The 12,469-nt window shown below is 38.2% G+C and overlaps 1 protein-coding gene across 2 annotated transcripts in view; it reads left to right on the forward strand.

Moving 5' to 3' along the window:
- The window catches only part of PRKDC (protein kinase, DNA-activated, catalytic subunit), a 252,204-nt gene that overhangs the window by 98,108 nt on the left and 141,627 nt on the right, over positions 1-12,469 (forward strand). The gene's annotated exons all lie outside the window — the stretch shown is intronic.

Below are 12,469 nucleotides of genomic sequence, written 5' to 3' on the forward strand. Positions count from 1 at the left end.
CTTTTTTTTTTTTAATTGAAAGACCTGTAGTCAATATTAAAGTCATGTTCTGTATATAACACCAGTATTTCTTTGAGCAATGACATAAAGTTTGAAATACTTTATATCAGATAAAAAAATCTTAGTATTCCACAAATGGAAAATGTTTTGTACTTTGATCTCTCGAGTTTAATATCAGTTCTCCCACTCTTCTGACCTTAGTCTCTCACTAGTGTTTTTGAGCAGCAAAGATGTTTCTTGTGTGAGCTGTATTATTTTATTTTGCACATTTTTCTGTTGGGGTGAAACTTCGTACTAATTTTTAAGAGTTTTTTTATATTAAGGATAGTAGACATTTGTCATGTATGCAGAAAGTACTTTATCCTATTGGCTATTTGTTTTTCAATCTCACTGGGAGTATTTATTCAATACATAAGTATTTATTATAATTAAATTTATTAATCTTCTTTTTTTTTTTTTAACTTTTTATTTTTTATAAACATATATTTTTATCCCCAGGGGTACAGGTCTGTGAATCACCAGGTTTACACACTTCACAGCACTCACCAAAGCACATACCCTCCCCAATGTCCATAATCCCACCCCCTTCTCCCAAACCCCCTCCCCCCAGCAACCCTCAGTTTGTTTTGTGAGATTAAGAGTCACTTATGTTTAGTCTCCCTCCCAATCCCATCTTGTTTCATTTTTTCTTCTTCTACCCACTTAAGCCTCCATGTTGCATAACCACTTCCTCATATCAGGGAGATCATATGATAGTTGTCTTTCTCTCCTTGACTTATTTCGCTAAGCATGATACGCTCTAGTTCCATCCATGTTGTTGCAAATGGCAAGATTTCATTTCTTTTGATGGCTGCATAGTATTCCATTGTGTATATATACCACATCTTCTTGATCCATTCATCTGTGGATGGACATCTAGGTTCTTTCCATAGTTTGGCTATTGTGGACATTGCTGCTATAAACATTCGGGTGCATGTGCCCCTTTGGATCACTACTTTTGTATCTTTAGGGTAAATACCCAATAGTGCAATTGCTGGGTCATAGGGCAGTTCTATTTTCAACATTCTGAGGAACCTCCACGCTGTTTTCCAGAGTGGCTGCACCAGCTTGCATTCCCACCAACAGTGTAAGAGGGTTCCCCTTTCTCCACATCCTCGCCAGCATCTGTCATTTCCTGACTTGTTGATTTTAGCCATTCTGACTGGCGTGAGGTGATATCTCATTGTGGTTTTGATTTGTATTTCCCTGATGCCGAGTGATGTGGAGCACTTTTTCATGTGTCTGTTGGCCATCTGGATGTCTTCTTTGCAGAAATGTCTGTTCATGTCCTCTGCCCATTTCTTGATTGGATTATTTGTTCTTTGGGTGTTGAGTTTGCTAAGTTCTTTATAGATTCTGGACACTAGTCCTTTATCTGATATGTCGTTTGCAAATATCTTCTCCCATTCTGTCAGTTGTCTTTTGATTTTGTTAACTGTTTCCTTTGCTGTGCAAAAGCTTTTGATCTTGATGAAATCCCAGTAGTTCATTTTTTCCCTTGCTTCCCTTGCCTTTTGCGTTGTTCCTAGGAAGATGTTGCTGCGGCAGAGGTCGAAGAGGTTGCTGCCTGTGTTCTCAAGGATTTTGATGGATTCCTTTCGCACATTGAGGTCCTTCATCCATTTTGAGTCTATTTTTGTGTGTGGTGTAAGGAAATGGTCCAATTTCATTTTTCTGCATGTGGCTGTCCAATTTTCCCAGCACCATTTATTGAAGAGGCTGTCTTTTTTCCATTGGACATTCTTTCCTGCTTTGTCGAAGATGAGTTGACCGTAGATTTGAGGGTCTATTTCTGGGCTCTCTATTCTGTTCCATTGATCTATGGGTCTGTTTTTGTGCCAGTACCATGCTGTCTTGATGATGACAGCTTTGTAATAGAGCTTGAAGTCCGGAATTGTGATGCCACCAACGTTGGCTTTCTTTTTCAATATCCCTTTGGCTATTCGAGGTCTTTTCTGGTTCCATATAAATTTTAGCATTATTTGTTCCATTTCTTTGAAAAAGATGGATGGTACTTTGATAGGAATTGCGTTAAATGTGTAGATTGCTTTAGGTAGCATAGACATTTTCACAATATTTATTCTTCCAATCCAGGAGCATGGAACATTTTTCCATTTCTTTGTGTCTTCCTCAATTTCTTTCATGAGTACTTTATAGTTTTCTGAGTATAGATTCTGTGTCTCTTTGGTTAGGTTTATTCCTAGGTATCTTATGGTTTTGGGTGCAATTGTAAATGGGATGGACTCCTTAATTTCTCTTTCTTCTGCCTTGCTGTGGTGTAGAGAAATGCAACTGATTTCTGTGCATTGATTTTATATCCTGACACTTTACTGAATTCCTGTATAAGTTCTAGCAGTTTTGGAGTGGAGTCTTTTGGGTTTTCCACATATAGTATCATATCATCTGCGAAGAGTGATACTTTGACTTCTTCTTTGCCGATTTGGATGCCTTTAATTTCCTTTTGTTTTCTGATTGCTGAGGCTAGGACCTCTAGTACTATGTTGAATAGCAGTGGTGATAATGGACATCCCTGCCGTGTTCCTGACCTTAGCGGAAAAGCTTTCAGTTTTTCTCCATTGAGAATGAAATTTGCAGTGGGTTTTTCATAGATGGCTTTGATGATATTGAGGTATGTGCCCTCTATCCCTACACTTTGAAGAGTTTTGATCAGGAAGGGATGCTGTACTTTGTCAAATGCTTTTTCAGCATCTATTGAGAGTATCATATGGTTCTTGTTCTTTCTTTTATTAATGTGTTGTATCACATTGACTGATTTGCGGATGTTGAACCAACCTTGCAGCCCTGGAATAAATCCCACTTGGTCGTGGTGAATAATCCTTTTAATGTACTGTTGAATCCTATTGGATAGTATTTTGTTGAGAATTTTCGCATCTGTGTTCATCAAGGATATTGGTCTATAGCTCTCTTTTGATGGGATCCATGTCTGGCTTTGGGATCAAGGTGATGCTGGCCTCATAAAATGAGTTTGGAAGTTTTCCTTCCATTTCTATTTTTTGGAACAGTTTCAGGAGAATAGGAATTAGTTCTTCTTTAAATGTTTGGTAGAATTCCCCCGGGAAGCTGTCTGGCTTTGGGCTTTTGTTTGTTTGGAGATTTTTAATGACTGTTTCAATCTCCTTACTGGTTATGGGTCTGTTCAGGCTTTCTATTTCTTCCTGGTTCAGTTGTGGTAGTTTATATGTTTCTAGGAATGCATCCATTTCTTCCAGATTGTCAAATTTATTGGCATAGAGTTGCTCATAGTATGTTCTTATAATAGTGTGTATTTCCTTGGTGTTAGTTGTGATCTCTCCTCTTTCGTTCATGATTTTATTTATTTGGGTCCTTTCTCTTTTCTTTTTGATAAGTCTGGCCAGGGGTTTATCAATTTTATTAATTCTTTCAAAGAACCAGCTCCTAGTTTCGTTGATTTGTTCTATTGTCTTTTTCGTTTCTATTTCATTGATTTCTGCTCTGATATTTATGATTTCTATTCTCTTGCTGGGCTTAGGGTTGCTTTCTTGTTCTTTCTCCAGCTCCTTTAGGTGTAGGGTTAGGTTGTGTAGCTGAGACCTTTCTTGTTTCTTGAGAAAGGCTTGAACCGCTATATATTTTCCTCTCAGGACTGCCTTTGTTGTGTCCCACAGATTTTGAACCGTTGTATTTTCATTATCTTTTGTTTCCATGATTTTTTTCAATTCTTCTTTAATTTCCCGGTTGACCCATTCATTCTATAGAAGGATGCTGTTTAGTCTCCATGTATTTTGGTTCTTTTCAAACTTCCTTTTGTGGTTGAGTTCTAGCTTTAGAGCATTGTGGTCTGAAAATATGCAGGGAATGATCCCAATCTTTTGATACCGGTTGAGTCCTGATTTAGGACCGAGGATGTGATCTATTCTGGAGAATGTTCCATGTGCACTAGAGAAGAATGTGTATTCTGTTGCTTTGGGATGAAATGTTCTGAATATATCTGTGATGTCCATCTCATCCAGTCTGTCATTTAAGGCCTTTATTTCCTTGCTGATCTTTTGCTTGGATGATCTGTCCATTTCAGTAAGGGGAGTGTTAAAGTCCCCTACTATTATTGTATTATTGTTGATGTGTTTCTTTGATTTTGTTATTAATTGGTTTATATAGTTGGCTGCTCCCACGTTGGGGGCATAGATATTTAAAATTGTTAGATCTTCTTGTTGGACAGACCCTTTGAGTATGATATAGTGTCCTTCCTCATCTCTTATCATAGTCTTTTGCTTAAAATCTAATTGATCTGATATAAGGATTGCCACTCCTGCTTTCTTGTGATGTCCATTAGCATGGTAAATTCTTTTCCACCCCCTCAGTTTAAATCTGGAGGTGTCTTCGGGCTTAAAATGTGTTTCTTGGAGGCAACATATAGATGGGTTTTGTTTTTTTATCCATTCTGATACCCTGTGTCTTTTGACAGGGGCATTTAGCCCATTCACATTCAGGGTAACTATTGAGAGATATGAATTAAGTGCCATTGTATTGCCTGTAAGGTGACTGTTACTGTATATTGTCTCTGTTCCTTTCTGATCTACCACTTGTAGGCTCTCTCTTTGCTTCGAGGACCCCTTTTAATATTTCCTGTAGAGCTGGTTTGGTGTTTGCAAATTCTTTCAGTTTTTGTTTGTCCTGGAAGCTTTTAATCTCTCCTTCGATTTTCAATGATAGCCTAGCTGGATATAGTATTCTTGGCTGCATGTTTTTCTCTTTTAGTGCTCTGAAAATATCATGCCAGCTCTTTCTAGCCTGCCAGGTGTCTGTGGATAAGTCAGCTGCCAATCTAATATTTTTACCATTGTATGTTACAGACTTCTTTTCCCGGGCTGCTTTCAGGATTTTCTCTTTGTCACTGAGACTTGTAAATTTTACTATTAGGTGACGGGGTGTGGGCCTATTCTTATTGATTTTGAGGGGCGTTCTCTGAACCTCCTGAATTTTGATGCTTGTTCCCTTTGCCATATTGGGGAAATTCTCCCCAATAATTCTCTCCAGTATACCTTCTGCTCCCCTCTCTCTTTCTTCTTCTTATGGAATCCCAATTATTCTAATGTTGTTTTGTCTTATGGTGTCACTTATCTCTCGAATTCTCCCCGCGTGGTCCAGTAGCTGTTTGTCCCTCTTTTGCTCAGCTTCTTTATTCTCTGTCATTTTGTCTTCTATATCACTAATTCTTTCTTCTGCCTCATTTATCCTAGCAGTTAGAGCCTCCATTTTTGATTGCACCTCATTAATAGCTTTTTTGATTTCAACTTGGTTAGATTTTAGTTCTTTTATTTCTCCAGAAAGGGCTTTTATATCTCTCGAGAGGGTTTCTCTAATATCTTCCATGCCTTTTTCGAGCCCGGCTAGAACCTTGAGAATGTCATTCTGAACTCTAGATCTGACATATTACCAATGTCTGTTTTAATTAGGTCCCTAGCCTTTGGTACTGCCTCTTGTTCTTTTTTTTGTGTTGAATTTTTCCGTCTTGTCATTTTGTCCAGATAAGAGTATATGAAGGAGCAAGTAAAATACTAAAAGGGTGGCAACAACCCCAGGAAAATATGCTTTAACCAAATTAGAAGAGATCCCAAATCGTGAGGGGGTAGAAAGGGGATAAAAAGAGGTTCAAAAAGAAGAAAGAAAAAAAAAAGAAAGGAATTAAAAAAAAAAAACAAGTAAGAAAAATATATATTTTCGATAAACTGGTTAAAAAAACATTAAAAAAAAGTTTTAAAAAAATGGTAAAAGTTAAAAAAAAATTTACCAGAAGGTGAGAAAAAAAACAAAAAATGAAAAAGAAAAAAATTAAATTAACTGCAAGACTAAAAAAAATCACAGGGAAAAAGCCATGAGTTCCGTGCTTTGCTTTCTCCTCCTTTGGAATTCTGCTGCTCTCCTTGGTATTGAAACCTCACTCCTTGGTAGGTGAACTTGGTCTCGGCTGGATTTCTTGTTGATCTTCTGGGGGAGGGGCCTGTTGTAGTGATTCTCAAGTGTCTTTGCACCAGGCGGAATTGCACCACCCTTAGCAGGGGCCGGGGTGAGTAATCCGCTCGGGTTTGCTTTCAGGAGCTTTTGTTCCCTGAGCGCTTTCGGTAGAGTTCCAGAGGACGGGAATACAAATGGCGGCCTCCTGGTCTCTGGCCCGGCCTAGAGGAGCCGAGAGCCCAGGGCCGCACTCCTCAGTGCACCCTCAGAGAACAGCGCCCAGTTACTCCCGTCTGCCTGACCTCCGGCCGCGCTCCGAGCTCACTGAGCCTGCGACTTGTTCAAGGTTACACCGAGCTGTGAGCTTACTGTCGGCTCTGTCTCTGTAGCCGGCTTTCTTGTTCCAATACCCGCAAGCTCTGCGACATTCAGACATCCCTGATCCTTCTGTGACCCTGTGGGACCTGAGGCCACGCTGACCCCGCGTGGGCTTCGCCCTGGTTTAGCCTCTGGAGCGATGTCCCTCAGCGGAACAGACTTTTAAAAGTCCTGATTTTGTGCTCCGTTGCTCCACTGCTTGCCGTGAGCCGGCCCCTCCCCCCAGGGTCTATCTTCCCGTCGCTTTGGATTCACTTCTCCGCCGGTCCTACCTTTCAGAAAGTGGTTGTTTTTCTGTTTCCAGAATTGCTGTTCTTCTTCTCTTCGATCTGCCGATGGATTTTCAGGTGTTTGCAATCTTTAGATAAGCTATCTAGCTGATCTCCGGCTAGCTGAAGTAGTCTCAGCCTGCTACTTCTCTGCCATTTTGACTCCTCCTAGTTATTGCACATTTCTTAAGAACATTTCTAGACACTGGATGCTATTGAGTTGTACATGTAAATGGAATACTTTCCCCTTTATATTTTCTTTTTCTTTCTTTCTTTTTCTTTTTTTAAAAGATTTTATCTATTTATTTATTTATTTGACAGAGATCACATGTAGGCAGAGAGGCAGGCAGAGAGAGGGGGGAAAGCAGGCTTCCCGCCAAGCAGAGAGCCGATGCGAGGCTCTATCTCAGGACCCCGGGATCATGACCTGAACAAAGGCACAGGCTTTAAACCACTGAGCCACCCAGGCGCCCCTATTTTCTTTCTTTTCTTTTTTTTTTTTTTTAAGTTTTATTTGAGAGAGAGAGAAAACAAGTGGGAAGAGCCAAAAGGGGTTGGAGAAAGAGAGAAAGACTGGCTCAGCATGGCTGAGCATGGAGCTTGACACAGGGCTCAGTCTCATGAACCTGAGATCATGACCTGAGATGAAATCGAGTCAGACACTTAAATGACCGAGCCACCCAGGCTCCCCCACTTTATATTTTCTTTACAAGGATGTGGTATATCAGAAAACTACTGATTTTGTTTATTTTATAACCATTCAGATGAATGAGTATTCTTCTTTTTCTTTTTTCCACGTTTATGGAGATATAATTGGCATACAACATTTTATAAGGTTTAGGTGTACAACATGTTGATTTGATTTAATCAAATTTGATAATCATGCAGAATGATTCCTGTGGTGAGTTTAGTGTTCATCACCTTGTACAGATAAAATTTTTTCCATGCAATGAGAACTTTTAAGCACGTCAACACTTTTCAGATATATGATACATAACTTTAGTCACCGTGCTATATATTATATCTCCAGAACTTAATTATCTTACAACAGGAGTTTGTACCTTTGACCACTTTTATTCATATTGCCCAACTTCCCAACCCCTACCTCTAGCAACCACCAGTCTGTTCTCTATGAGTTTGGTTTTTTAGAGTCTGTGTATAAATGATACCCAGTATTTATCTTTCTCTGTAGGACCCATTTCACTTAGTATAATGTTGTCAGGATCAAATCTGTGTTGTGACAATTGGCAGAATATTCTTTATAATGGCTAAATAATATTTCATTGTATTTGTATATAACCACATCTTCTTTATTCATTCATCTGTTGATGGACACTTAGATTGTTTCCATGTCTTTGACTATTATACGTAATGTTGCAATGAACATGGGGGTGCAGATATATTTTTTAGATAGTGTTCTCCTTCTCTTCATATTAAAACCCTGAAATGGAATTGCCAAAGCATATAGTACTTCTGATTTTAATTTTTGGGAGGACTGCCGCACTGTATTTCATAGTGGTTGCAACAGCTTGCATTCCCATCAACCGTGCATAAGAGTTCCCTTTTCTTCACATCCTTTGTCTTTTGGGTGCTGGTTGTTCTTATAGGTATGAGAGAATATCTCACTATGGTTTTGATCTGCATTTTCTTGGTGATTAGTGATGTCGAACACCTTTTCATTTACCTTGTGACTGTCTTCTTTGGAAAAATGTCTATTTAGTTCTACTGCCCATTTTTAAATTAGATAGTTTGATTTTTTTTTTTTCTTTTTGCTATTGAGTTGTATGAGTCCTTCATATATTTTGAATATTAACCCCTTATCACATACGTGATTTATAGATATTTTCTGCCATTTTATAGCTTGCCTTTTCATTTTTTGGTGATTTCTTTTTTTTTTTTAAATTTAATTTCTTTTCAGTGAAACAGAGTTCATTGTTTATGCACCACACGCAGTGCTCCATGCAATACATGCCCTCCATAATACCCACCACCTGGCTCAGCCAACCTCCCACCCCCCGCCCCTTCAAAACCCTCAGATTATTTTTCAGAGTCCATAGTCTCTCAGGGTTCATCTCCCCCTCCAATTTCCCCCAACTCCCTTCTCTTCTCCATTTCCCCAAGTCCTCCATGTTATTTCTTATGCTCCACAAATAAGTGAAACCATATGATAATTGACTCTCTCTGCTTGACTTATTTCACTCAGCATAATCTCTTCCAGTCTCGCCCATGTTGCTACAAAAGTTGGGTATTCATCCTTTCTGATGGAGGCATAATACTCCATAGTGTATATGGATCACAGCTTCCTGATCCATTCGTCTGTTGAAGGGCATCTTGGTTCTTTCCACAGTTTGGTGGCCGTGGCCATTGATTTCTTTTGCTGTACAGAAGCTTTTTAGTTTGATGCAGTTCTCCTTATCTATTACTACTGTTGCCTTTGCTTTTGGTGTAAAATAAAAAAAAAAAAATCATTGCTAAGGCCAATGTCAAGTAGCTTATCCTTAAGGAATTTTATGGCTTCAGGTTTTAAGTTCAAGCCTTTAATAGATTTTGAGTTGATTTCTGTGTATGGTTTGAAATAGGTGTTAAGTTTCATTCTTTAGCATGTAGCTATACAGTTTTCCCAATACCATTTATTGAAGAGACTATCTTTTCTCCATTGTATATTCTTGCCTTCTTTTTCTTCATCATTGTGTATTCTTGGCTCTTTGCATGTGTTTATTTCTGTATTCTCCATTCTGTTCCACTGATCTATGTGTCTGTTTTTATCCCAGTACTGCATTGTTTTAATTATCTTGACATAATATAGCATGAAATCAGGAAGCATAATGCCTCCAGCTTTGTTGTTCTCTCCAAGACTGCTTTGGTTATTCAGGGTCTTTTGTGGTTCCATACAAATTTTAGGATTGCTTATTCTGTTTCAGTGAAAAATGCCTTTGGAATTTTGATAAGGATTGTATTGAATCTGTAGACTGCTTTGGATAATACTAACATGTTAGCAATATTAATAATTCTATTCCTTGAGCTCAGAATACCCTTCCATTTATTTGTATCCTCAATTTTTTTCATCAGCATCTTCTAGTTTTCATCATAGAGGTTTTTAATCTCCTTTGTTAAATTTATTCCTAGGTGTTTTATTCTTTTTGGTGCAATTATAAATGGGATTATTTTCTTAATTTCACTTTCTGATAGTTGGTTATTAGTATATAGAAATGCAGTGGATTTTTATGAATTGATTTTGTGTCCTGCAGCTTTATTGAATTTATTGGTTAGTTTTAATAGTTTTTTTTTTGGTGGTCTTCAGGGTTTCCTATATTTAATATTGTGCCTTCTGCAGATGGACAGTGTTACTTCTTCCCTTCTGTTTTTTATGCTTTTTTTTTCTTCTCTGATTGCTATGACTAGGATTTCCAGTACAATGGTGAATAAAAGTGCTAAGACTAGACATCCTTTTCTTGTTCCTGATTGTAAGGAAAAAGCTCTCCGTTTCTCACTATCAAGTATGATGTCAGCTGTGCTTTTGTCATATGTGGCTTTTATTATGTTGAAGTATGTTGCCTATGCACCCGATTTGTTAAGTTTTTATCATGAGTGATTGTTGAATTTTATCAGATGTTTTTTCTGCATCTATTAAGATGACCCTATGATTTTTATTATTTATTTTGTTAATGTGGTATATCATGCTAATTGATTTGCAGATGTTGAACCATCCAGGCATCCCTACAAAAAACCCCACTTGATCATGGTATATGATCCTTTTAGCATATTGTTGAATTTGATTTGCTGATATTTGTTGAGGAGTTTTGCATCTATGTTCATCAGGGATATTTTCCTGTAATTTTCTTTTCTTGTAGTTTCTTCGTCTGGTTTTGGTATCAGGGTAATGCTGGCCTCATGGAATGAGTATGGAAGTATCCACTTGTCTTCTAGTTTTTTTAGAAGAATTTGAGTATTGGTTTTAGTTCTTCCTTAAATGTTTGGTAGGATTCACCAGTGAAGCCATCGGGTCCTGGACTTCTGTTTGTTGAGAGGTTTTTGATTACTGGTTCAACCTCCTTACTATTAATTAGTCTGTTCAGATTATTTCTTTGAGATTCAATCCTGGTAAGATGCATGTTTCTAGGAATTTATCCGTTTTGTCCTAGGTTGTCCAATTTGTTGATGAATAATTGTTCATAATGGTCTTTATGATCCTCTGTTTATCTTTGGTGTGGGAATACCTTTTTGAAACAAGGAAGTTAAGTGAAAACCTCCCTGAATTCTGAATTTTGAGGCTCTTAGCTCTCTTCCCACAGTTTGGCTCCCAGAATATGGTCGGTTAGGTATATACCCTCAGGCAGGATATAGGAATATTTTGACAAGACTAAAAGAAAATAAAGATTAAGTGTCATCATTGCCCCACCAACCTAAACTGATGCATATTGCCAGTGAGCCTTGGCCACTGCATGGTACTTATAGTCAGTTTCTTGGTATGTGCCAATAGCCAGGGAGCACCAGGCATCAAGAAATGGATTCTAAAAGGGTTAGGCAGGTAAAAAGCCATTTGACACAGAGACTATTCAATGAGATGGAAATGTAAAGAGAAAAGATCCTCAGAGAGCTGAGAGAAAACAGCTTGTTGGCAAAATAAGAATTGCTACTGAAAAGAACACTAAAAGAAAGGAACATTTGGGAATTAAGCATAAGCATCAGAAATTGAAAATGAAATGGTTTTGGAAGATAAAACTTAGGAGCTCTCACAGAGAATAAAGTAAAAAGGCAAAACAGAAAGTAGTAGAGAAAACTGATGAAACTTGGGATCCATTGATAGGTTCCATCACCAGGACCTCTTTCCCAGGGGAAAGACAGACCCTCAAAACAATGTCCCAGAAATGAAGGCCTGGAGCTTCCAGATGGAAAAGAGACACTGAATATCCAGCACAGTGTATGAAAGCAGCCTCACGTGGAACAAATTTCTTGAAAATTCATAACACAGGGGCTTCACCATGAGAAAAGATTCTAAAAAGTTTCTGCAAGAGATAACGTGATTACATTTAAGGATCAAGAAATCAGATGCCATTTGTCTTTGGAACTGTAGAGTGGACACTAGAAGACTATACACCAAATTCCTTCACATTTCAGCAAAGAAGATTCCAACCGGGAGTTCTGAATCTGGCCAGACTATCAGTCATGGGTGAGAGATGAATTCAGGTTTTTCAGTTGTGCCAGATCTAAAGGAATCTTATCTCCTGTGCACTCTCATCAGTCAGCCAAGAAAGAGGAAGATGTTGGATCTGGGAAGTTGGCTCAAACAGAGAGAAGGGGACCAGTCTCCTGGAGGGTGCTGAAGTGACACCCAGAGGGCAGAGATCAAAGACATTCTAGAGTGGGAGCTATGTTGCCACTGAAGTGGAGCTGATAGATTTCCTGATGGGTTTAGATGTCTTAAGGCGATTTCATTAATTAAATAAGGAGTGTGTGATGGCAAATAATGATAAGCACATTGAAAACAACAAAGAAAGCAGGCAAGTTAATATTTTAGGGAGATCAGAATGTTGTGTAAAATGATTGCATTGTCATAATGATAAGAATATTGAATATTAATCTAACCAAAATTAGGATGTCAACTATTGGAAAGGTGGTGGGACAGGAAATATGTGTGTTCAAGCATGTGTGTATGCTTCTGTGCATATGTTACAGAGGAGAGTTAATTCTTTCTCTCATCGAGAATGCTCCCAACTAAGAAAGAAGCAATAGGATGAACATGATTTCATAGAGGAGACCACACCTTGTGCTTTTGTGGGAAAATTTACGTAATAAGTTGTTTTTCTCAAATTTGAGGAGTTATGAAATAAATAGCTATTACAGAAATA

Source organism: Mustela nivalis (genome assembly GCF_964662115.1).
Source record: "Mustela nivalis genome assembly, chromosome: 2".
NCBI lineage: Eukaryota > Metazoa > Chordata > Mammalia > Carnivora > Mustelidae > Mustela > Mustela nivalis.